We start from the raw sequence: 26,340 nt of genomic DNA, 5'->3' as shown, positions 1-26,340 counted from the left end.
AATCGTACTGTAGTAAGATCTCGGTTAGAAAGTCTCATCCTGTCGGCGGTGTGCTGCTGGAAGATGGGTGGGGGGGGGGGGGGGGGGGCGGCGGCTTAACCTCGCAATGTGGACGGCACTGGCCTTGCAGAACGGATCGAAAAGCTATAATTTGTAGTAATTTCTTTGAATTATTCGCGCGGCTACAGACGCCTTAGCTCTCGGCGTCCTATACGGATGTGGTTGAACGTACCCGTTCTCGGTACATCGCGGCTCTGCCCCTGGTGGTCTTGAGCGAATACTTACGGATAAACGCCCCTACATTTTCATATCGTGTTCACGGAGTTTCAAGACTCGCTTCGACGTCTCCCGCTCACGCGCCATCGTCTGGCATGTATGTTGTTTGCCTGCATCAGGGCCGCGCGCCATAGCGGGTGGCGGCTGCGGTGCTGCTTTCCTTGAGGGATTCTCCGAATGCTAAATGCTCTGGCCAATCAGGACCGCAGTCAGGGTCTGACGTCACAACTGGCGAGGCGGGACCCCGCCGATAGTGCGGCCTCTTGAGACAACGGATGTATGCAGACACTTCACGCTCCTGTCGCCGTGTTGAGGTTTGGAATCAAAGTATAACAAGGAAACCATACAGCAGTCAGATTTTTTATATTTTTGGTGCGTAAAGTTCAGAATTCAAGTATCAATCCTCTGAAGCAGTTTAATGCAACTCTTAAAACTTGTAGAGAAAATCCGTCCGTCTTCAGTACCCTAAAGTAATATATATGTGAAGATGCAGCTGGTTATAATGAAATTACAATGAAATGAATACCCTTAACTGCATACAGGCGTTGATATAAGTCAACGGGGACAGTTGAAAATGTGTACCCCGATCGGGACTCGAACCCGGGATCCCCTGCTTACATGGCAGACGCTCTATTCATCTGAGCCACCGAGGACACAGAGGATAGTGCGACTGCAGGGACGTATCTCTCTGGTGGCCGAGCGGTTCTAGGCGCTTCAGTCTGGAACCGCGCGACGCTACGGTCGCAGGTTCGAATCCTGCCTCGGGCATGAATGTGTGTGATGTCCTTAGGTTAGTTAGGTTTAAGTAGTTGTAAGTCTGGGGGACTGATGACCTCAGATGTTAAGTTCCATAGTGCTCACAGCCATTTGAACCATTTTTTTGACGTATCTCTGGCATGCCTCCCGTGAGATTTGAGGATGATATCTATTCTTTAGGACATGTCCGAAAAAGAACAGATACCATCTTCATATATATATATATATATATATATATATATATATATATATATATATAGGGTGAATAGTATTTAAACCGACAAACTCTGGGAGGTTGTAGGGGACATCAAAACAAATATTTTTCCCTAATGTCATTTTTTCTTATGAGAAGTATTTAAACCGGTAGAGGAAGATTTCTCTGGCGGCCAATTAATTAAACCAGCAAACACTTCTCCATTTTTTTATGACCAAGAGACAACAACCAGGTAGCAGATACGTCCCAATTAAACAGTCTCCAACAACACCGACCCTCACATTAACGAAGAACGGCACTTGATGAGCGCTAGTAACTGTGGCATGTGGGTTATCCTCACTCCAAACATGCGAACTGTGCATGTTGAAGACTCCCTCACGCCCGAACGTTGCTTCATCGGTAAACAACACAGAGGATGGAAATCTAGGATGCATTTCACACTGTTCCAAGTACCACTGCGAAAACTGTGCTCTGGGTGGATAATCAACTGGTTCCAGGTTGTGGACACGCTGTAAGTGAAATGGACGTAACAATTGCTCTCGGAGGACTGTTCTTACATTCGTCTGATTCGTCCCCATGTTACGTGCAATCGCACGAGTGCTGATTGAAGGATCCCGCTCCACATGCTGCAAGACAGCTTCCTCAAATTGCAGCGTTCTTACCGTGCGACGGCATCCCTGTCCAGGTAATCTGCTAAATGACCCAGTCTCAAGCAGACGTTGATACACAGCAGCAAAGCGATTTGGATATTGTTGTTGATAAACCCGCTATGCAGCTGGTCCGTTGTGGTGCGCTACGTAGTACGCACTAACCATATCAGTGTACTCTCTCCAGGTGTATCGCTCCATTAGTAAACAGAGACAATGCACTACTAAACTGGTGGACAGCAGTTGCCTACAACTGAAGAGCGCAATACGCCCTTTAACTACTGAAGAGCGTAATACGGCCTCCAACGGTTTAAATAATCCTCGTACGAAAAAATGACATTAGGGAAAAATATTTGTTTTGATGTCCCCTACAACCTCCCACCGTTTATATATAGGTAATGCTCACCGGCCATTTGACCGTCTTATTCTGTGCGGATGCACAAACAGTGCCCGAACTCTTACGGGAATCGGCAAAAAGCCGCGAGTAATGAGTATGATAGGCAGGGGCACTATGAATATAGTGTGGGACAATAAGTTGCGAATGTGGGTCTCACGGGAGGCGTGCCAGAGATAAGTCCCTGCAGTCACACTGTGTGTCCTCGGTGGCTCAGCCGGCACGGTAGATCAGCGTGTTCGGTCAGAGGGCTGCTTACCCTCTGTAGTAATAATAATAATAATAATAATAACAGTGAAAGACTCAACGATCAACTTGAACAGATGTCTTGTGACGTCCGCCAGATGAAACGCAACGAAGAATACCGAACAAAAAAAATGGATAGAGCGTCTGCCATGTAAGCAGGAGATCCCGGATTCGAGTCCTGGTCGGGGCACATTTTTTCAACTGTCCCCGTTGACTTTAATCAACACCTGTATGCAGCTAAGGGTATTCATTTCATTGTAACCCTAAAGTAATGTCAATTTTTTTTTTCAACAGGCAGCGTGGCTCTGCGAGACAATGCTCAGTTGCCACGTAATGTTCCTGGGTGACGCAAATATTTAAACAAAGCCGCATGTTCCTATAGTATTTCTGTGAAGTGTAAAATACACGAAGATGCAACAAAAAATAACATTATTGCTAGAGACAAGAGAGTACCAAGTTCGAGTCCATTTTGGTCGTCTGTTTTCGTTCAGTTTGGATGCCTATGTCATTTAAATAGGAAATTCATCAAATACGCTTAGCTGACAAAAGTCTTGGGATAGCGATATCCACATATGCAAATGGCGGTAGTATCGCGTACACAAGGTATAAAAGGGCAGTGCATTGGCGGAGCTGTCATTTGTACTCAAATGATTCATTGAAAAGGTTTCCGACGTGATTATGGCCCGCCGACGGAAATTAACAGATGTTGAAGGCGGAATGATAGTCGGGGCTAGAAGCATCAGACATTTCTTTTCGGAAATCCTTAGGGAATTCAGTATTCCGAGATCCACAGCGTCAAGATTGTGCTGAGAATACCAAATTTCAGGCATTACCTCTCACCACGGACAACGGAGTGGCCGACGGTCTTTACAGACTTGTTCAAATTATTAGACTAAAGACATTTTTTCCAAAAAATTAGATTTATTACACATTTACATCCACATACAGATTATATTTGTACATTCAATACTTTGTATGCATGCCTCAACATTTTTATCCTGTTTGATATAGTTTTTATTAACTTTTCACATGACATTATAACATCATTCTCATGGTACCAGATTTCTTCTAATTTCTCCATGAGATCTTGTTTGGTGGTTATTGTAAATTTCCTTATCCCCTGTTTCACAGTAGCCTATAAATTTTTAATTAGGTTCACATCAGGGCTATTCCCTGGACAGGGACAACACTTTCAGTTGCTTTTTTTCCAAGTATTTGGAAATTTCAGCTCTGTGGCAAGGTGCCCCATCATGCATAAAAATGGCATTAGGAAACCACTGATTTATGGCGGGGAAAGTTTCTTTTCAAGGATTTCTTTATGTTGTTCTTGCCTCATTGTCCCTTAACACTGTGCAATCTGCCACGACCTTTCACAGACATCACACTCCAGACCATAACGGAAGTTGGATGTTTGACACATTGCTGCACACACTCAGCTTTGTTCTCCAGGTCTGCGACGAACATACTGGCTGCTTTCTTCCATCACAGTGAATAAAGATTCATCACTGAAGCCTATCTGAAGCATATGTACAAAATCGCAAGTTAGAAAAGTTAGGAATAGTAGCATAGAAGACCTCAACAGTCCCAAAATTCAAATGTGCATTTCTTCACTATAAATAAAACATCACAATTTCAAGCCAAAACTCCTAACTTTAGAGATCGGACCCACTTAATTTACTTAGTCCTCACCTGTCCACTCCTGAAGTTGTTTAGCCCACTGCAATTTTTGGTTTTCATGGCAGGTGTGTTTTTCTGTTTTTTTCCTTGGTCGGCATGGATTCAAACCACATTGAAACAGCTTCCTCCTCACTGTCACAGGTGAAATTTCAACACCCAAACCTTTCAGCTCGCGCCTCATGTCAGTAGAAGTAAGTTTACCGTTCATTTTTGCCATGTTTGTAAGTCTTCTCATTGTTCTAGGCCTGATTTTTTCCTTTACATCCACATTTTCCTTTCCTGTTTGGCTTGTATTCATCACCTTGCTGCACTGAAAGTTTGATTCTGCTGACAGTTTTCTGTGATATTCTCATTCCGTCAGCAGTTTTTTGCTGTGTATAACGATTTTCAGCAAGAAGTGCTACCACAGCCAAAACTTTCCGAGGTGAAACATCTTTTGTCTTCCCCATAACCTCACTTTCTTTGGAAACTCCACGATTTATTCCTATAGCTAAAAACATGCAACTTCACGAGCTATATAATGTCTTGTTATTGTAGCAAGAAGTTGATAGAATAAATAACAAATTGAAGTACACCACAGACAGTAAAACATGACTGTAAGCACAGTTTCAAAGCATGTACAGAGACAACTAACACCAACACGATTTTGGGGCAAAGTGACTAATGTTACCAACTGTGAAAAATTCAGTGATCTGTGAGTTGCTTGGGAGGGAAATTTCGTGGCATCAATCACCCCATTAAAACAAATCAATTATTAAACTATCCCTCATATACTACTGGCCATTAAAATTGCTACACCAGGAAGAAATGCTGATGATAAACGGGTATTCATTGGACAAATATACTAGAAGTGACATGTGATTACATTTTCACGCAATTTGGGTGCATAGATCCTGACAAATCAGTACCCAGAACAACCACCTCTAGCCGTAATAACGGCCTTGATACGCCTGGGCATTGAGTCAAACAGTTCTTGGATGGCGTGTACAGGTACAGCTGCCCATGCAACTTCAACACGATACCACAGTTCATCAAAAGTAGTGACTGGCGTATTGTAACGAGCCAGTTGCTCGGCCACCGTTGACCAGACGTTTTCAATTGGTGAGAGATCTGGAGAATGTGCTGGCCAGGTCAGCAGTCGAACATTTTCTGTATCCAGAAAGGCAACATGTGGTCTAACATTATCCTGCTGAAATGTAGGGTTTCGCACGGATCGAATGAAGGGTAGAGCCACGGGTCGTAACACACCTGAAATGTAACGTCCACTGTTCAAAGTGCCGTCAGTGCGAACAAGAGGTGACCGAGACGTGTAACCAATGGCACGCCATACCAACACGCTGGGTGATACGTCAGTATGGCGATGACGAATACACGCTTCCAATGTGTGTTCACCGCGATGCCGCCAAACACGGATCCGAACATCATGATGCTGTAAACAGAACCTGGATTCATCCGAAAAAATGACGTTTTGCCATTCGTGCACCCAGGTTCGACGTTGAGTACACCATCGCAGGCGCTCCTGTCTGTGATGCAGCGGCAAGGGTAACCACAACCAGGGTCTCCGAGCTGATAGTCCATGCTGCTGCAAACGTCGTCGAACTATTTTTTGCACATGTTTGTTATCTTGTAAACGTCTCCCCCCCCCCCCCCCCCCCCCCCCGGCATCTGTCGACTCAGGGATCGAGACGTGGCAGCACGATCCTTTAGAGCTATGCGGATAAGATGCCTGTCATCTCGTCTATTATCCTCCTGAACCGACCGATCCCATATTCTGCTAACAGTCATTGGATCTCGACCAACGCGAGGAGCAACGTTGCGAGACGATAAACCGCAATCGCGATAGGCTACAATCCGACCTTTATGAAACTCGGATACGTGATGGTACGCATTTCTCCTCCTTACACGAGGCATCACAACAACGTTTCACCAGGCAACGCCGGTCAACTGCTGTTTGTGTATGAGAAATCGGTTGGAAACTTTCCTCATGTGAGCACGTTGTAGGTGTCGCCACCGGCGCCAACCTTGTGTGAATGCTCTGAAAAGCTAATCATTTGTATATGACAGCATCTTCTTCCTGTCTGTTCAATTTCGCGTCTGTAGCACGTCATCTTCGTGGTGTAGAAATTTGAATGGCCATTAGCGTATTTTTACATCAGAAAAGACCGAGAGCAACGGCCTTCGCGTAGAGTTGTCAGTGCTAACAGACAGGCAACACTGCGTGAAATACCTGCAGACGTCAATGTGGGACGTACGACGAACGTATCCGTTAGGGCAGCGCGGCGAAATTTGGCGTTTATGGGCTGTGGCAGCAGACGACCGACGCGAGTGCCTTTGCTAACAGCACGCCATCGCCTGCGGCGCTTCTTCTGGGCTCGTTGACCACATCGGTTGGACCCTAGGACTGTTCAGATGGGTCCCAATTCCAATTGGTAAGAGCTATGATGGTATTCAAATGTGGCGCACACCTAACAAAGCCATGGACTTAAGCTGTCAAAAAGGCACTGTGCAAGCTTGAGGTGGCTCCATTACGGTATGGGCTCTTTTTACATGGAGTGGAATGGGCCCTCTGGTCCAACTAAACAGATCATTGACTGGAAATGGTTATGTTCGGCTACCTGGAGACAATTGGCAGCCATTCATGGTTTTCAGGTTCCTAAACAACCATAGAGTTTTTACGAATGACAATGCGCCACGAAGCGGTGGCCCCTAGACACCAACAAGGCATTGTGCAACTCGGTGGTGGCTCCATAATGATGTGGGATGTATTTACACGGAATGAACTGTGTCCCCTGTTCCAACCAAACCGATCATTGGTTGGAAATTATTATGTTCGGCTACCTGGAGACCATTTGCAGCCATTCACGGACTTCATGTTCCCAAACAGCGATACGCAAAGTCACTGGTCCACACACAGTTGCTCGCGATTGGTTTGAAAAACATTCTCGACATTTCTAGCGAATTACTTGGTCACCCAGATCGCCGGTCATTAATCCCAGCGACTATTTATGGGACATAATCGAGTGATCAGTTCGTGCGCAACATCCTGCACCGGCAACACTTTCGCAGCTGTGGAAAGCTGTAGAGGCAGCGGTGGCTCAGCATTTGTGCAGAGAACTTAAACGACTTTTAAAGTCCATGCCACGTGGAGTTGCTGCTCTACCCCGGGAGAAAGGAGATCCGTCACGGTATTATGAGGCATCTCATGAAATTTGTCACCGCACTGTGCATACTAATGAACGCATATCTAATCATCATTTGTATGAAAAGTGCACGTCTTCTGATTTCTACGAGAGTGAGTCAAATGGCTCTGAGCACTATGCGACTTAACTTCTGAGGTCATCAGTCGCCTAGAATTTAGAACTAATTAAACCTAACTAACATAAAGACATCACACACATCCGTGCCCGAGGCAGGATTCGAACCTGCGACCGTAGCGGTCGCTCGGTTCCAGACTGTAGCGCCTAGAACCGCACTGCCACACCGGCCGGCGAGAGTGAGTCAAATGAAAACCTTGAATATTTTTTAAATATTATTTATTGTTCAGAAGTGGTACAAAGCTGTATCACTTCTCAACATAATCTCCCCCACGCTCAATGCAAGTCCTCCAGCGCTTACAAAGTGCATAAATTCTTTTAGAAAAAAATTCTTTTGTTAGTCTGCGCAACCAATCACGCACCACTTCATCAGAACGGAACTTCTTTCCTCCCATTGCGTCTTTGAGTGGTCCAAACATATGGAAATCACTTGGGGCAAGGTTGGTATGGTGGATGGGGAAGACACTCAAAATTCAGGTCTGTGATTGTTGCGACTGTTGTACGGGCAGTGTGGGGCCTTGCATTGTCATGTTGCAAAAGGACACCAGCTGACAGCAATCCACCTCGCTTTGATTTGATTGCAGGCCTCAGATGATTTTTTAGGAGATCTGTGTATGATGCACTGGTGACAGTGGTCCCTCTAGGCATGTAATGCTCCAAAATGACGCCTTTTTCGTCCCAAAAGAGAGTCAGCAAAACCTTCCCTGCTGATGGTACTGTTCGAAGCTTCTTTGGCTTTGGTGATGAGGAATGGCGCCATTCCTTGCTCGCTCTCTTCGCTTCCGGTTGGTGGAAGCGAACCCAGGTTTCGTCCCCAGTAACGATTCTTGCAAGGAAGCCATCACTTTCTCGTTCAGAGCGCCGAAGAAGTTCTTCACAAGCATCAACAAGCCGTTCTCTCGTTTCAGGAGTCAGCTGCCGTGGCACCCATCTTGCAGACACCTTGTGAAACTGGAGCACATCGTTCACAATGTGGTGTGCTGACCCATGACTAATCCGTAAACATGCTGCAATGTCATTCAGTGTCACTCGGCGGTTTTCCTTTACTATGGCTTCGACTGCTGCAATATTCTGTGGAGTCACAACTCGTTGTGCCTGACCTGGACGAGGAGCATCTTCCACTGAAGTCACACCATTTGGCAACTCCCTACTCCATTCGTAGCCTTGCTGCTGTGACAAACATGCATCACCGTACTGAACCTTCATTCGTCGATGAATTTCAATAGGTTTCACACCTTCAATACGCAAACACCGAACAACAGAACGCTGTTCTTCTCTGGTGCAAGTCGGAAGTGGGGCGGCCATCTTTATACTGATACTGTGACGTTATGTGAGCATCTGCACTATGTTGCCACCTACAGGCCATTCTGCACGCTGTTTGCCACCTACAGGCCATTCTGCACGCTGTTTGTAGCATGCTTACCAACTTACGGCGCGAAATTTCGATTTGTTATTACAAATTTAAGGTTTTCATTTGATTCACCCTCCTAATTACGTATCGCGCACACAAATCTACTATTCAAAAATACGAGGGCGCGTTGAAAAGTGAAGCTTCCAGTTTTTTAATGTGAAAGCTCTTAAGGTTTTCTTAAATAAAGCAAACGTTATTAACATTGAACATTCTTATTCATTATGCCTTTATATTTGCAGCCCTCTGCCTATAGAGGGCTCCGAATTGTAGCGTGTAATGTGGCAGTGTGTACCGCAACTATGTCGATGCATGAGAAACTGCTTACTGCAATCGAGTTTCTAACCGCGGAAAAGTTCCGTCCGCATATGAAGGATCCTCTTCTTTATCAGTGCCAGACGACACATGAGCCCAGCGACATCTGCAGCAGGCCGACGCGTTGGCTTCACTGTCATCGATCGTCCTCAACCCTGTTCCGACTTGGTGTCACCAGATTTTCATCTGGATGTGGGTCAAAACCCCTTTCAGTCGTCAAAATTTTCAAATGTTACTTTACTGAGCAGCCAGTTTCGGCGATGCATTACGCCATCTTCTGTCCCCCGTGTACAGAGAACAGTGGCAACAGCGTAAAATAACAAAAGGAGGCGGTGCAAGTGTTATTAACAGTGGTAATACGTAGTAACGTATAACAGTACCAAACTGTACAGGGAGCAACATAAAAATTGAAGATAAATTAAGGAGTAAAATAAGGGAACAGTTGCACAATGTGTTCATATAATCGTAAAAAGGAACCTATTAAGCGGAGGTCAGTATTGCGTGTTATGCGTAGATAATCACGGTATAATGCTAATGTTAGTCCGCATGTGGAGCAGAACAATTATAATCATACACTGATGAGTACAAACTGAAGGTAAAATTACGGTATATTGATCATTTTTACTGATGGACCGTCTGACAGCAACTGAATAAAACACAATTTTAGTGCCATATCACACCAAAGCACACACACACACACACACACACACAACCACACACACACACACACACACACACACACACACACACACACACAAAGCACAAAAAAATTATATCACACCAAAACACACACACACAAATGCATACCCGAACAGATCACAGATACTTCAATAATTACACTCGAAAGTGTGGCAATAACCTTCGATCTTTGGCAAAAACATTTGACAGTCGGCAACAGAAACCAAAACATTGCATTGAAACAAGCGTTCAGTTCATAGTGCTGTGGAATGTGGAAAAAAACCGCAAATTGGCATTCATAAGAAGAAGAACAACACCAAAAATGCAACAGGAGCGTAATATGTAAGAAATTGTCCACGCAACCTGTAAGTACAGTTCAAAACATTACTACTTAATAGGAAATACAAACCACTAGAACTGTTTATAACCTATAAGCACAGTGACAAAAATGTAAATTAAGTAGCTAACATATGTACATATTTCAGGCCACTGATGATGCCTTGCAGAAAATAAAGGCGAAACGCGTATGGCACTAAAATTGTGTTTTATTCAGTTGCTGTCAGACGGTCCATAAGTAAAAATTATCAATATACCGTAATATTACACGCAACTGAGGAAGACAGGACTACAAAGGTTGCTGAAGGTAAAATATTTATTTGTATGTTGTCATATGCTAGTAAAACATAAATCACTTACTGCAGTTCAACCCCACAATTACCTTTATCATGTTCCATATACTAAATTAATAAAACAAGAATTTATCTTACATCAGTGCAATCTATCAATCACAAGAGTCATGACGTGCACTTACTTAATGAAACATTTTGAATCAACCAAATTGGGAATCTAATGTAATACACCGTAACGAATTCCCACAAAGCAGTAAGTATTGAAATATAAGGGAAGGGTCACTACCAACTTTATTGTGAAAGTGATAAGTCTGTTGGTAAGCTGGCGTGTGGCTGGGTGATATACCAAACTATAAACTATGAAGTGAGTCTAAAGAAGAGTCTGCGATACATATGCAGTATGTTAGAAAGACATTAATTTCATTCAGAACAAAGACATGTAGCTCTGTAACTCACGTAGCCCTTAAGCAGGGGAAGACAAGGAAAGTATGACTTAAGACAGAAAAACAAGGAGAAAACGTGTGATAGAGTGTGCTGTACAGTGTGTAATACGTCACTTGTTACGTTCATGTGTAAATGGTTATCGAGGATATGGATGTCAAGGAATATACCAGAACACTTTGTCTGGTATTATCAAAGCATGAGATGTGAACTAAGACCATGTCAACCAATTAAAAGTTGTAGACGCGTGAAAACGAACATCCACCGTCTCCCATCGAAACAATGTAAAGGGAGAACAACTCACTATAGTAATATCGTAATGCCAACAAACGTAGTGTAGCAACCGTCGGGACTGCATGTTGAAGAATGAAGGTAAGCAAGTGAATAGGTCAAGGCAACGTTATCTTGCGTCATACAGGTCTTGTGAATAAACCAAAAAGGTACTAATAACTAAAAACATCTGTGCTATCTCAAGAATAGTAACTGCACAATTGTGGTGCAGCTTAGAAAAATTACGTTGCAAGCCAAGTAAGAAATACAGTATTTAGATATGAAGAATAAAGATGTAGAATGTTAACAACATTTGTTTATTTCAAAACACTACACACATCAAAAATGCACATACTGCCAAATTCTTTTTAACGATCTTTTATAAATGATTGTTCAAATTAAAAGAAAACATGACAAATAATTTTTTTCGTTCGTACGTATTTTACGCTTTACAGATATGGTGAGGAACGTAAACCATAGCTGGGAATCGAAACCGGACCACCCACGTGGTCGGCGAACATTCCATCACACATCCACACGACCCATCGGAGAGACGACTTTCCTTCACGGTATTAAAAACGCTCGGAAAACTTCAAAGTCGATTTTCTCGAGAATATTTGAGAGTTATATCGAACTGCTTTGGAGGAACTGATATTCTAGTTCTGAGCTCCACATACCATGAATATATACAACAACAACAAAAAATCCGATTGCCGTCTGGCCTCGTTGTAAGTTACATGAAGCTTTTATAGGTGAAGTCAGGCACAGATTTTAACAACTGATGACTTGATGTGTTAGAATTACACATGTAGTACTGTAATCAACCCAATTTCTGTAAAATTTTGGAATTAATGCTGTAGTATTTTAACGCCCGGCCAGGTCAAAGCGTAACAAAAAAGTATGGAACATTGTATTCACAGGGCACTCGTTTTACGAACGCAGCGATTATACTTTTGGATGAAATTTATTCCTTTTGACGTTGTATGCGTCTTCATTTACCAATTCCACAGTATTGGAAGAAAAAATGTATGTTTAGCGGGAATTGTTTAGCTTTCCCACTCCTCAAAAATACTTGTGTAATTTTTTATGTTTTTGTAAGAGATGACATTTTAATTCATCCATAACTTCTGTTGCGTATACATAATAAGTGTTTGCAGTTTACGATTTTTGCTAAATGCAATAGAGATACTGAATATCAAGATAAGAAACTGAATATATTGGAAAAAGTTGATTATTGAGAAAACTATTGTCAAACAGGTAATACGTTTACAACGTGTGCCCACAAAATCCTCAGAATTCCTTGAGTTTAGATTTGAAGACCAATATTTTAACTTTAAATTCGTGTAATAGATAGGCATTTCTGTGATAGGAAGTCTGGTACAAGTGCTGAGATACCGAAAAAAGAAGTTGCAAGTTCGTGTAATGAACAGAAAAAAAGAAAAGACCAGGCAATTGATATCTGGTAAATTTTCGCATCTATTTTTACGGACGAAATATATAATGGCCATAATCAGTAAATTTCACTTGCCTCGAGATGACTGGGTGTTTGTGTTGTCCTCATCATTTCATCATTCATGAAAGTGGCGAGATGGGACTGAGCAAAGGTTGGTACTTTGTACGGGCGCTGATTACCGCGCAGTTGAGCGCCCCACAAACCAAACTTCATCATCATCATCATCATCATCATCATCATCATCATCATCAGTAAAGTCGTGATATTTATGTTCAACTAAAATGAAATAGAAGAAATGGTTCAAAAATGGCTCTGAGCACTATGGGACTTAACATCTATGGTCATCAGTCGCCTAGAACGTAGAACTACTTAAACCTAACTAACCTAAGGACATCACACACATCCATGCCCGAGGCAGGATTCGAACCTGCGACCGTAGCGGTCGCGCGGTTCGAAACTGAAGCGCCTAGAAATAGACCATTCGCATCTGCTCGGTGGCGGTATCACTCCTTGAGCCCGCAATCATTCCTTAATGTTGAATAAGTTGTTTATTTTTGAAACTGTTGTGGAATGGAATGTTATGAGTGAATGAAACGTTATGATGCGATCCGTTGTCCACTATGTTCCAGGGAGCCAAATGTAAACGTCCTCCTTGCTAATGATAATTGGGTGGAAGGTGGGCAGATGATCTATCGCCGTAGGAATATGGACAGACAATCAAAAAATTAGTTGAGAAAAGTGCACTTTAAATAAATATTAATTAGTCAACTAGTGCGAAAGAACTGCTACGTTGTCGACAACTGTAGAAGACGCGGCTAGTTATAAGCAGAGGCAAGACATGGCGTGTATCAAAGTGCCCTGATGGCCGATTGTACAAAGCATTTGGCCTTACATTAACACAGAAAATGGCCTCGGATCGAGCTTAACACGGAAATTGCGTTGTGGAAACGCTAATTCCAGATTATATCGGGATAAAGTAGGATCAACTTTGACTGGCGAAATTTCTCGGATCAAAGAAATTCTATCGTCTGTTTACAATGCAGCGACATTACAAACACAACGCTTTTGTTTTGCGCAGACACAAATTGAAATAATTAATAAGTTGTTACCAACATGTAAATATGTAAGTACGCCACTCCCACACTGTTGAAGCACGGAATATATATATATATTTTTTCGATCTATAAGTTTAGGTTAAAGGACTTATATGTAAGTCGTGTCGCCTTTGGTGGGCAAGCGTCAAGTAAGAGCGCGCAAATAAAACGCCAGCCTTGTCGCGGATGCGTCGGTGACTTCAGTGATCAGTTTATTGTCGAAAGTTCTAAAATCCTGAATACGCCGAAGACTGCGCACTGCGTACAAAAGTGGAACGGTAGAGGTGTCTGCTTACATCGGAAGTTTATCAACACTCGCCTCACTCACGCATTTCATAGCCATCGATTTCGCCCCATGTCTGACGTTTCGCCAACACTCGATGCTGACATCGTCAAAGATTACCCTCGATTGACGTTTGTCTGCCGTTAGGGCGAAATACAGCATGGTTTCTGTGTGGCATCGATTTCGCAAATACTAAGTAGGTTTCTGGAGGTATGTGGCGCAGCCAGATCAGGCAATTTCCGTATGTGTGTGACCTATGAGGACCTTGTCGGTTTTTGTACCCCATTCGTTTTAGCTCTAGTTGGACTGCTGGTAGGACTTTCGAACACGCGAGTGATTTCTTCCGCTGATATCAGGCTATGTTTACTACCATCCTAGTACGTGACATCTGCTTGTTCTCGTTTTAGCCGTGGTTCTTCCTTTGCGTTTTCACAACCTCACCAGTAATCGACGTACAAAGGCTTAAAATGTTCCTGATAGATTTCGTACGCAGGTGACATCCACTGACTAGTCTGCATTCGGAGTTACTGACGTATCCTGACGCACCCAGCATGCTGTCATTCACAGGACACCAAAATATTAGAAATGCAAGGCCCGTACTACGATACGAAAACAGAGAACAACAGCGCCCCAAGTGGCCTGGCAGTGAACTTTCAATACGTAAAATTTGGAACAAAACATCCGTATTTTTCATTCGAAATACGCGATGTAGATGAAAATTCAGGGTATCCACAATGAGACTCCAACATTTGATCTCATAAAATCTGAGAGGAAACACAATTTATTGACGAACAAATACAGGGAAATCATACAGCAGCTCATCAAGTTTTCGACACAGGTGGACGGTTCAGTACACTTGAACATGGGCGCCACGGGTAGCGCGAAGAATATCAAGTCTATAATCGATTTCGTGCCATGTGCTTCGGAGCATCTGTTCTGTGACAGAGTTGATGACAATTCTTATGCGCTGTTTCAAGTCTTGCAGGTCCTTTACTGGTGTAGCGTAGACCCGTTCTTTCACATAACCCCCCAAGGAAAAATCGAGGGGGGTTATGTCGGGCGAACGTGGCGGCCAAGGAATTGGACCTCCAATGGGGTGGCGCACCGTCCTGTTGAAATATCACATTTGGCTGCAGGTCTGATATCTGTGGCACGGCAAATCGTTCCAACATGTCCAGGTTCAAATGGCTCTGAGCACTATGGGATTCAACATCTGAGGTCATCAGTCCCCTAGAACTTAGAACTACTTAAACCTAACTAACCTAAGGACAGCACACACATCCATGCCCGAGGCAGGATTTGAACCTGCGACCTTAGCAGTCGCGCGGTTCCGGACTGAAGTGCCTAGAACCGCACGGCCACCTATGGCCGGCACATGTCCAGGTAGATGGCTCCATCCATAATCGGCTCCTGAAAGAAACACGACCCAACAATGCGATTTATCATCAAACCACACCACACATTAACATTCGGACTGTCGCGCATGTGTTCCCTAGGTGTATATGGATTTTTGGACCCCCAGATGCGCACATTGTGACGATAGACAGCCCCTGACACGTGAAGGGTTGCCTCGTCAGAAAACATCACGCGTGATAAAGATGTCTCGTCCGCGGCAATGCGATCTAACATGACACATGCAAATTCTTCTCGCTTTGTTCGATCATCAGGCTTGATTTCTGGCACAACCTGTACTTTATATGCGTACAAACGTAATCGCTGATGAATCACTTTGTGCACTGTTGAACGTTTCATGCGAAGTTCTCGTGCTGCCTGTCACACTGACTTCTGTGGACTTTGTTCGAATGACCGCCGCACTTGTTCCACATGATGTTCGCTGATCCCAGGCTTACCACCACCATGCCCTTTCGCAACACTCCCAGTAGCCAAAAACTGATCACACCACTTCTTTATAGTCTTGAACGACGGGGCCGGCCGAAGTGGCCGTGCGGTTAAAGGCGCTGCAGTCTGGAACCGCGCGACCGCTACGGTCTCAGGTTCGAATCCTGCCTCGGGCATGGATGTTTGTGATGTCCTTAGGTTAGTTAGGTTTAACTAGTTCTAAGTTCTAGGGGACTAATGACCTCAGAAGTTGAGTCCCATAGTGCTCAGAGCCATTTGAGCCATTTTTGAACGACGGGGGCGCTTTGTTGTAAACTCGAGGAAAGTTTCTTCGCACTTGGGTCGCCGATTCTGTGTCTGCATACCACCAGACCACTTGTGCACGCTCCTTCATATCCTCCATTTTGCTAAAACAATTGATGTCAGCTCCACTACGGCCACTTGGCGTATCAGATTTGCACACCACAAACTTGTTGAGTTGCTCTGTCTGCCTCTTCAGGATTCACAGGTCCACCATCTGAAATGAGAAAGATATGGGATATTAAAATGTTGGAGTCTCATTGTGGACACCCTGTAATTTTCATTCACGTTGTATCGGTGGGCCTTGTAGTCTCGTAGTAAAGTGTGTGTTTGGAAACCTAAAGGTTTTTATGATTAGAGAAATCACAGTCAAAAACTAAGATTAACTTCTCCTAGCTGGGATTCACAGTCACTTAAAATTTGGTAAATGGCGTCGATGCCGCATTTACACTGTAAAACTATTTATTTGTAAAACGCTGTATTGTATTTTCGAGTTGTGACCATTATCAGGTCGAAATAATTGCGCCGTAGCACGTGTCAAAGTCTATAAATCGTCGGACTTGGCGTGACACACACGACACTGAAGGTATTCTCATCGCATTGTGCTTCTGATTACGACTTCCTGTGTATATTGCCCTCTTTGAATTGCAGTGTGAATATCTCGCTTTATTTTTGCATGCATCCATTACACATCCATTGTGCGGAATGAATGATTTCATATTTGATTTCCATTACGCATCCATCGGGCGGCATGAATGATTCCGTATTTGTTTTTGTTTCTTATGAGACACAAGCTCTTTTTGTTGCATAGTGTTCTGTGGACATTTGTTCGTGCGCATAAATCCATGTATGAACTGCACGATTTAATTGCGTTGCAAGTATACTTAAGTATTCTTTCTTATTTCAGTTCGCATCCGTATTTCGTACTTTCTCGCATTTAGCAGCTTTTGACAGAATAGGTGTTTAGCCTTAGTAAATCTTGTCCCTGAATGAGTATGTATTTCTGCTTTGAGTGATTTTACCTCTTGTCCTGGAATAACTATGTATTTCTGCTCCTAATGGTGTTACATCTTGTTGCGGAATGAGTGTGTATTTCCGCTTCATGCCACTGAATGTGCATTGTAGTCTCGGTGACTAAGGCATTCTTCCTTGCAAACGCTAAAAAGGCAACAATAGTTAGACAAATGCTTTCACGCATTATTAACAGGTACCACAGTCAGTACATTTTAGGAGACATCAATGTACTAGAATCATTCTCCCACGACAAAGAAAATTTAAAAGCAAGTAATACAGAGTCTCAGAGTCTTAGAATCTACTACTGACTTCTGAATAACTAGTGTTCTCTAAATGCAGTAGCATCCAGCCGGCCGGCCGGCTTAAATTTATGTTCTGACTGCATTTGAAATAAGGGAACTGTTGTGACTTGGCAAGACAGCCAAGTCACTAGGAGAGGAAGCCGAAAGGCACGCGTTTAAGCTCACGCAGGCTGGCGTGAGGTCTGGAACAGGTAAGGGAATTTATAGTAGCAAAGAACGTAAGTAACTACTGGAATACTTAACTTTAATTCATAATTAGTGAACATCGGTCTGACGGTACATGTATCACAAGATAAATAGCAAATGATAATGGCGCCTTGCTAGGTCGTAGCAAATGATGTAGCTGAAGGTTATGCTAACTATCGTCTCGGCAAATGAGAACGTAATTTGTCAGTGAACCATCGCTAGCAAAGTCGGCTGTACAACTGGGGCGAGTGCTAGGACGTCTCTCTAGACCTGCCGTGTGGCGGCGCTCGGTCTGCAATCACTGATAGTGGCGACACGCGGGTCCGACGTATACTAACGGACCGCGGCCGATTTAAAGGCTACCACCTAGCAAGTGTGGTGTCTGGCGGTGACACCACAGGAACTAAGCTATACATCTACATAAACTCGAGATTTCCTTTACAGAGTAATTGTTTGGTGTTTCCCTTTTTTAAACATACTTATTTTTATAAAAAGTGTATCAATGGGTCAAATCTTTCCTTTTTTTCCAGTTGTTTCTGACAATTTTGTACATTTCTTGGTGCAAGTAGCATTTGAATTGGGCTGCAAATGGTTCAAAAGGCTCTGAGCACTTTGAGACTTAACATCTGAGGTCATCAGTCCCCTAGACTTAGAACTACTTAAACCTAAGGACATCACACGCATCCATGCCCGAGGCAGGATTCGAACCTGCGACCGTAGTAGTCGGCCGGTTCCGGACTGAAGCGCCTAGAACCGCTCGGCCACCACGGCTGGCAAATGGGTTACAGTTTCACTTTCATCGTTGATGACGTAGTTTATATAGGAATATATAAGCCACGTGATTGTTCTTGTCTTTGATGTCAGTAACGTTTTGAAATACGTGAACATTATATTCGTAGCGTTATCTTCAGCCCTTGTCGTCGTTAATAGCATGGCACATTTAAATTTAATCCGCTTCCACAAGCCTAGAATTCGTGACAGCCTACTTTCGGCCCAGCGCTGTATGAGGACACAATGTTCACAGTAAGGCTGGTTGGTTCAAATGGCTTTGAGCTCTATGCGACTTAACTTCTGAGGTTATTAGTCGCCTAGAACTTAGAACTAATTAAACCCAACTAACCTAAGGACATCACACACATCCAAGCCCGAGGCAGGATTCGAACCTGCGACCGTAGCGGTCGCTCGGCTTCAGACTGCAGCGCCTAGAACCGAACGGCCACTCCGGCCCGCTTCACAGTAAGGGCTTCCCGGGAGTCGCAGGTGGTGTCGCCCTGATGCCGTCGGAAACAAATCGCTTAAGAAGACTTAACAGGCCTAGCGCAGCATTGAACTTACAGTTAGACCATATCGTCGTCCAGTGAAGGGGAGCCGGAACGATTCATCTCCTCCATGTTAATTTTAGCAAATAGAAGAACATTTTTTTCTAAAACCATTAAACATATTGCTCTGAAATTTGGACTACATGTTCAGTGAATATTTCTCTACAAAGTTGTAATGCTATGTTAAGAAATATATATTGGTTTTTGTTTTACAATTTTTTTTAAACAGATGCTTTTTTTCTCTAAAATTCTGCACTTTTTCTTCCAGAACTCTCGAATTATACAATATTTTTTTACAATTCGTTATAGAAATGAAGGAAAAGAAGTTAACAATATTGTGTATAAATTTCATTGATATACAATTAGCAGTTTTTGAGAAAATGTTCCTCAAAGATGATAATATTAAAGTTACGGTAAATGGCTTCCAAAGGTTTTTAATACATTCCTGCCCCATATGATAGATTATCCTCTTCTTTTTCCAGTATTAGTTTCCTTTTCACTGGTTCTTTCTCCCCTTTTGCTGCATGTTGTAGGCTTTTGTCTCGTCTTCCTCCGCCTCTTAGTCTTTCTTCATCAGTTAGGCGCATTGTGGAAATGTTGTTTTGTCCTGGTTGGAAACCTAAACGTTTCAGCACATCACATTTGATAACGTTTCCTTTATTGTATGTTGCCACTGCATCGTACACTCAAAAATGTAATGTCTTTATCTGTACAAACACTCTTTTGGGAATCCTAATCCAAATTAAATTATTTACACTTTCATTTGGATTTTGCCTTTTTCCATGTAAACACTTTTCCAATAAACTTGACTGTGATGAATCTCTGAATATGGGTTTAATTACATCAATTAGAGCATTTGGCAAACTGCTTTTATGGGCATGTTCTTTTCCTGTTTGGTACTTACTCCATGTGGGGCACAGTGCACGTTGTGGGTGCTCATTTGTTGATGCAGTTTGAAAAAATAATGCCTATACTGCTCTCCTAATATGCTCAATGCTTCTTGTATTTTGCCTAATTGCACACCCATAATACCTTTGCAATCTATCAATTGCTTCATCTGTCAATCTTCCTCTTCCTTCAAGGCTCTTACCATCCCTAAACTTCTAGGATCCTAAAGTCTGCTTTAGTTTCCGCAAGCGAGCCCCCATGCGCTTCTGCACATGTCCAATGCACTCCTGGTTTTTTAAGGTGAATTTCATTGCCATAAGATTTGAGTTCCTCTGCAGCTTTATATCCCTTAGAATCACCATCTCCTAGATAGTTAGAGTATCTTACATTATACTACTCCTGTGATCTGGAAAACATTCCTTTGACTCCCTCTACTTCCATCGCTCCACTCGTGCCGTGAAAATTTGCTTCCCCATTTTCACTATGTTCGTCCTTGGTATTGCCCTTACATCTAGAATGTTTTGAGAGAACAGCAAAATCAATTACTTTGCAATTGTCTCCACTGGTATCAGTCACAACTCCAATTAGAGATTTATGACCTCTGTCTCTGACCCTACGACTTATCGTAGAAAATAGATCAAGGAAAGACAAACCTACGTTTCTAGCATTTGTAGACTTAGAGAAAGCTTTTGACAATGTTGTCTGGAATACTCTCTTTCAAATTCTAAAGGTGGCAGGGGTGAAATATAGGGAGCGAAAGGCTACTTACAATTTGTACAGAAACCAGATGGCAGTTATAAGAGTCGAGGGGCATGAAAGGGAAGCAATGGTTGGGAAAGGAGTGAGACAGGGTTGTAGCCTTTCCCCAATGTTATTCAATCTGTATATTGAGCAAGCAGTCAAGGAAATAAAATTAGGTCGGGTGATGCTGAGGGAATTAGATTAGGAAATGAGACACTTAAAGTAGTAAAGGAATTTTGCTGTTTAGGGAGCAAAATAAATGATGATGGTCGAAGCAGAGGATATAAAATGTAGACTGGCAATGGCAAGGAAAGCGTTCTGAAGAAGAGAAATTTGTTAACATCGAGTATAGATTTAAGTGTCAGGAAGTCGTTTCTGAAAGTATTTGTATGGGGTGTAGCCATGTATGGAAGTGAAACATGGACGATAAATAGTTTGGACAAGAAGAGAATAGAAGCTTTCGAAATGTGATGCTGAAGAAGAATGCTGAAGATTAGATGGGTAGATCACATAACTAATGAGGAGGTGTTGAATAGAATTGTGGAGAAGAGGAGTTTGTGGCACAACTTGACAAGAAGAAGGGACCGGTTGGTAGGACATGTTCTGAGGCATCAAGGGATCACAAATTTAGGATTGGAGGGCAGCGTGGAGGGTAAAAATCGTAGAGGGAGACCAAGAGATGAATACACTAAGCAGATACAGGAGGATGTAGGTTGCAGTAGGTACTGGGAGATGAAGAAGCTTGCACAGGATAGAGTAGCATGGAGAGCTGCATCAAACCAGTCTCAGGACTGAAGACCACAACAACAACAGCGTTGTCATGATCCATCTAAAGCAACAGTTGAATCTCTACAATTCCCATTATCTGTCAGAGCTTTTTCAACTACTTTCTTCATTCTTGATTGAGCAATACCTTCAGCAGAAGATCCCACCAATTCATTATAAAAACCAAATTTGGTTTGTGGTTTTGGCAAGTTCATAATTCCACATAACATTGTCCTTGCACCACTGCCTCTGCCAGTGCAACGCCAGCCATACACTAGCCTAACATTTATATCATACACCTTCTTTCCACTATTACCACTACGAGGAATACTGTTAGAATTTGAAAACGAAACTTCTGCAGCACATTTGTTACCCTTCAATAACATTTTACATGCCAGACCAACGTGTGAAGTTATTTTCAATGCCAGTCTTCTTTCTTTGTAAACTTGGCATAATACGTTATGTTTCAAAATATTAGAGAGCAAGTAAATGTTAATTATTTCATTCACATCATTACTGTCACTTTCATAGTTATCAAATTTTTCTTTGCTGTCACAAAGTTTCTTGCTGGAAGAAGTTCTATCACATTCATTTGGTGTAGTCGGTGATGCAGTCTGAGCGGCATCTCCCTTCGAAACAACAAAAGATTTCTTCTTCCCTCATTGTGCCTTTTCTTAAACACTCGACTTCTGAAACGGGGCATATTGATATCCACAAACCAAATACGTAAAACAGGTACGAGCAAAATACGTCATATATGCAAAATTGAACAACTAAACAACACAAAGCAAACTCCACAAGTCAACACACACGGTGTAGCGTTTATATTTATCAATATGAACAGTCACTTGTCACAGAGATAAAGCCATACAACGTTGGAAAACAAAACACTGTTTAATTCCGCAAAGATACCCTGCTTGCAGCCGTAGAGTAAATATCTCTGGAGTGAGATTGCGTTCTGCGCATGTTGTCAACATTAAACCAGGATTGACACGTGTTTTCGGGACTTCGCTGTGCGTGTGTGTTTTCCTCAGAGTTTCAAAAAATGGCTCTGAGCACTATGGGACTCAACTGCTGAGGTCATTAGTCCCCTAGAACTTATAACTAGTTAAACCTAACTAACCTAAGGACAACACAAACATCCATGCCCGAGGCAGGATTCGAACCTGCGACCGTAGCGGTCTTGCGGTTCCGGACTGCAGCGCCTTTAACCGCACGGCCACTTCGGCCGGCTCAGAGTTTGAAGTTTATAATATCAAGAGTTTTTGTTGTGTATTCACCGTTTGTTGATAGTGTAATAGCTATGGTGAACTACTGTTGTTGCTGCGAATGCAAAGAAAAATATGTGAAAGGAGGGATAGTAACTTTTCATGGGTACTATGTTTAAAAATTTCGAGACACATTATAATTAAGGCTTGATTCTGTAGACCTATTTTTCTACAATTTTATGATTATATAATAGATATTACGGCTCGTACAAAAGCTTACAACCAATCGCTTCCTCTCGTAAATTTGCTAGCGGAACAGCGAATGGTTAGTTGTTTCAGCAAATACTATCCTCCATGCATTTATTAGTGACTTGTCGATTATGTATATAGATTTGAAAGACAGGAGACAGATAAATTCAATTCAAACCTTTTTGTTTACTATAAAGTTACACTAGGAGACCATGTTAAGTGTGTCTAGGACATGGGGAATGATTATGTGTGATTTATATTTTAGTTTCCCGAAGGATGAACAACGAGTAGAGATGTGGTTCCAGAAAACAAGGAGGAGTAATTTTGTCCCCACAAAATATTCCGAAGTATGTTCAAAACACTTTAAAGAGGAATGTTTAGACAGAGAAAAATTTGGATGTGTGTGGCTGAAGGTAGATGCTATACTAACTATTTTTAATTTTCCACAGCACCTACTACAAATTTCTGCATTCAGTTTAAATACATTTTGTGCGCAAATCAAATAAAAAACACAATAGTGTAGCTAATCAAAGTACACATTTATCTTCTTTGGTGTATTTTGCCTTCAAATTATTTTCTTCACCATTTGATTAAGAAGCGTAAAATATTAGTAAACATGCCCCCAAACTGTGTCATTTGTGTCACTTTCCACTTCCCTTAATGGTTTTATATGGGTTGACTGTTACATGACCAGCTGTATTTGCTTTACAGTACATTTATTCTCCGATCGCCTTTCCCCCCCCCCCCCCCCTTCTTTCTCAGTCGACTACTTATTTAATAAACTGGGAGCAAGTACGTAAAATGCGTTAAATAAACACCAGTAAGAAAAATTGTGCTTTAGGTCACAAAAACGAGAAAATAAATACGCAGAAATGCAGTAAAAAAGGACGAAGTAGCAGGGATATAATCGCTAATGTGTGGCAAATTCGGTGTTTTTCGGACACTTGCAAAAGTACTAGCGTACTCTCAAGTCGTTTTGAAAGACTATCACTGCAAAAATATACGTCAGGCTTTATAATACTATAAAGTGCCGTATCATACCGAAAACTACCAAAAATCGGGTGCACCTGAACTGTGACACCTATCGCAAAGAAGCAGAATGCAGTATCACTTGCCCTTAAAAGTTACGTAGCTGGTTTATTCCCGGTATGAAATGGATACTGTTAAAACGTCTGCCCAACATATATAAATAATCGACGACACGTACGAAATGAATCCGTCTGTACTAGGGATGTAGAGACATTCGAAATATACAGGGCGCTATACGGACAAACACACGACGTCCCTAGAAGACGTGACAAGGCCGGCAATGTATGTTGACAACACAAAATCTGTTCTGCGCTTGCGAATGCTCACTCCAGAGATATGTACTCTATGCTTGCTGCCAGCGAGCGGCGCCGTCAGAGGTGACACACCAAGGCACTACAACCGTTTACGCGGTGCGTCAACTTTACAACGATAAAAAAAAAACACACACTTAGAATTCTCTTAGATGGGTGAAACTTAATTTGTTTTATTCAGAAAACTCTAAATAATTTTATAATGAAAACAAAAAACAAAAAACGTTAATTTTGTCATTTTCAACGTTCCAGCTCCCCTTAACCCATTAAGTACCAGTGTCCTATTTTGAGGACAGAGCACATATTTATTTATAAATACACAATAAATTATTAATTTGCAACTATTACTGTTCTACGTCATTTGTTGATGCTTTTTATAGCAAATGTATGCTTACAGGAAATTAAAAGTAATAAATCGACAATTTAGTAATATTTGAAATATGTGGCAAAGATCTTTTTGCGATTATTTATAGTCAACAATATGTCTTTTAAACTACTTGCATTGTTAGCTCAATTGGAGCTATATTCATTGTTTTCCATTGTTATAAAATTTGGTGTACTCGAAATAGGACACTGGGACTTGGTGATATCATTTCAGTTATTTGTATTGCTGCACGTTCTAATGTGAATCTCTGCTACTGCTGGTAATTTTACCAGATTTTGTTGCTGAGGTAAGTAACGACCCCTCTTTTATATATATATTACAGGATGTGAAGTTACTTTGAAATTTACAGTGTATTATGTAAGTATATTTATGAATATGTTACCCATTAGTAAATAATACAGTTCCAGGTGGACAGTTTATCCGAGGCAAGCCTATTAGATTTGGTTATAAGTTGTGGTCTCTTTGTGGAGCAAGTGGCTACTTTTTCAAGTTTGATTTATACTGTGGAAAGGATCGAGAAGATACTGCAGGGGCTGACCTACTATTGGGATCAAGAGTAGTCGTAAACATGTTGGACTGCATTGAAACACCCGATAATCATTGTGTGTACTTTGATAATTTCTTCACTAGTTGAGATCTTCTGATTCATCTCAGAAATTTGGGTTTTCGAGCAACTGGAACTGTCAGAGAGAATCGAGTTGCTGACTGCCCACAACTGAGCAGCAACGAACTGAAAAGACAGTTCGAGGAAACTATGACTACCAGTTCGACAGGAATGGTGAAGTCTTATTTGTTCCATGGCACAACAGATGCGTTACAATTGGCACAAATTTTGACCAAGTTGAACCTTTGGGAGCAGTTACGCGGTACAGTAGACAAGCAAGTAAGAAGACGCAAGTGCAACAACCTGGCGTTTTGAAGTCGTATAACACGTATATGGGAGGTGTTGACCACCATGACTGTTTAGTTGGAAAATATGCGGCGGTAATTAGAGGGAAGAAATGGTACTGGGTCCTATTACACGTTTGCTGGAAATGGCCCTAGTAAATGCCTGACTCTTCTGCAGACTAGTACATGGGAAAAATGCGCAGGATTTACTGGATTTCAGACGTGCGGTTACAGTTACATACCTGAAATTGGACACTGGAAGACCGAATATTGGACGTCCAATGGAATACCCATCAAGTCAATTGAGAGTGATACCAGACATCAGGTTTGATGGAATTGGTCATATGATTGACAAAAGAAGCACGCAAAGAAGATGTGTAAGAGCTAAATGCAATGGGAAAACAAAAACATATTGTGCTAAATGCCGTGTAACACTGTGTGTCAAGTGTTTTGTACCATTTCACAAGAAATAAATAGTTACGACTTGAATACAGTTTAGTATGGTATACGATAGTGTTAGATCCCAGTGTCCTATTTTGAGGACGGCCATTATATAAATATTCTTTGGCTATTTTTGTACTTATTGTGGTTCATACAATATGTACATTATAATTAAGGAATAAAAATTTCAATTTTTTAAAAAAAAATTAATTTGGGACTCAATGGGTTAAGATATTTGGCTGACTGGTGTGTGCGCTGATTCTTTCTGCAGTTGTCCCATAATCTTTTTCATGGTGAAGTTATTTTCATTTGAAAATTTTTATACATTTCCCGTTGGCAGAGTCGCCGACAGGCAACAGTAGTGGCAGCGCTGTTTGCAT

Source organism: Schistocerca piceifrons, chromosome 5 (assembly GCF_021461385.2).
Source record: "Schistocerca piceifrons isolate TAMUIC-IGC-003096 chromosome 5, iqSchPice1.1, whole genome shotgun sequence".
Taxonomy (NCBI): domain Eukaryota; kingdom Metazoa; phylum Arthropoda; class Insecta; order Orthoptera; family Acrididae; genus Schistocerca; species Schistocerca piceifrons.
This window is presented reverse-complemented; position numbering follows the sequence as displayed.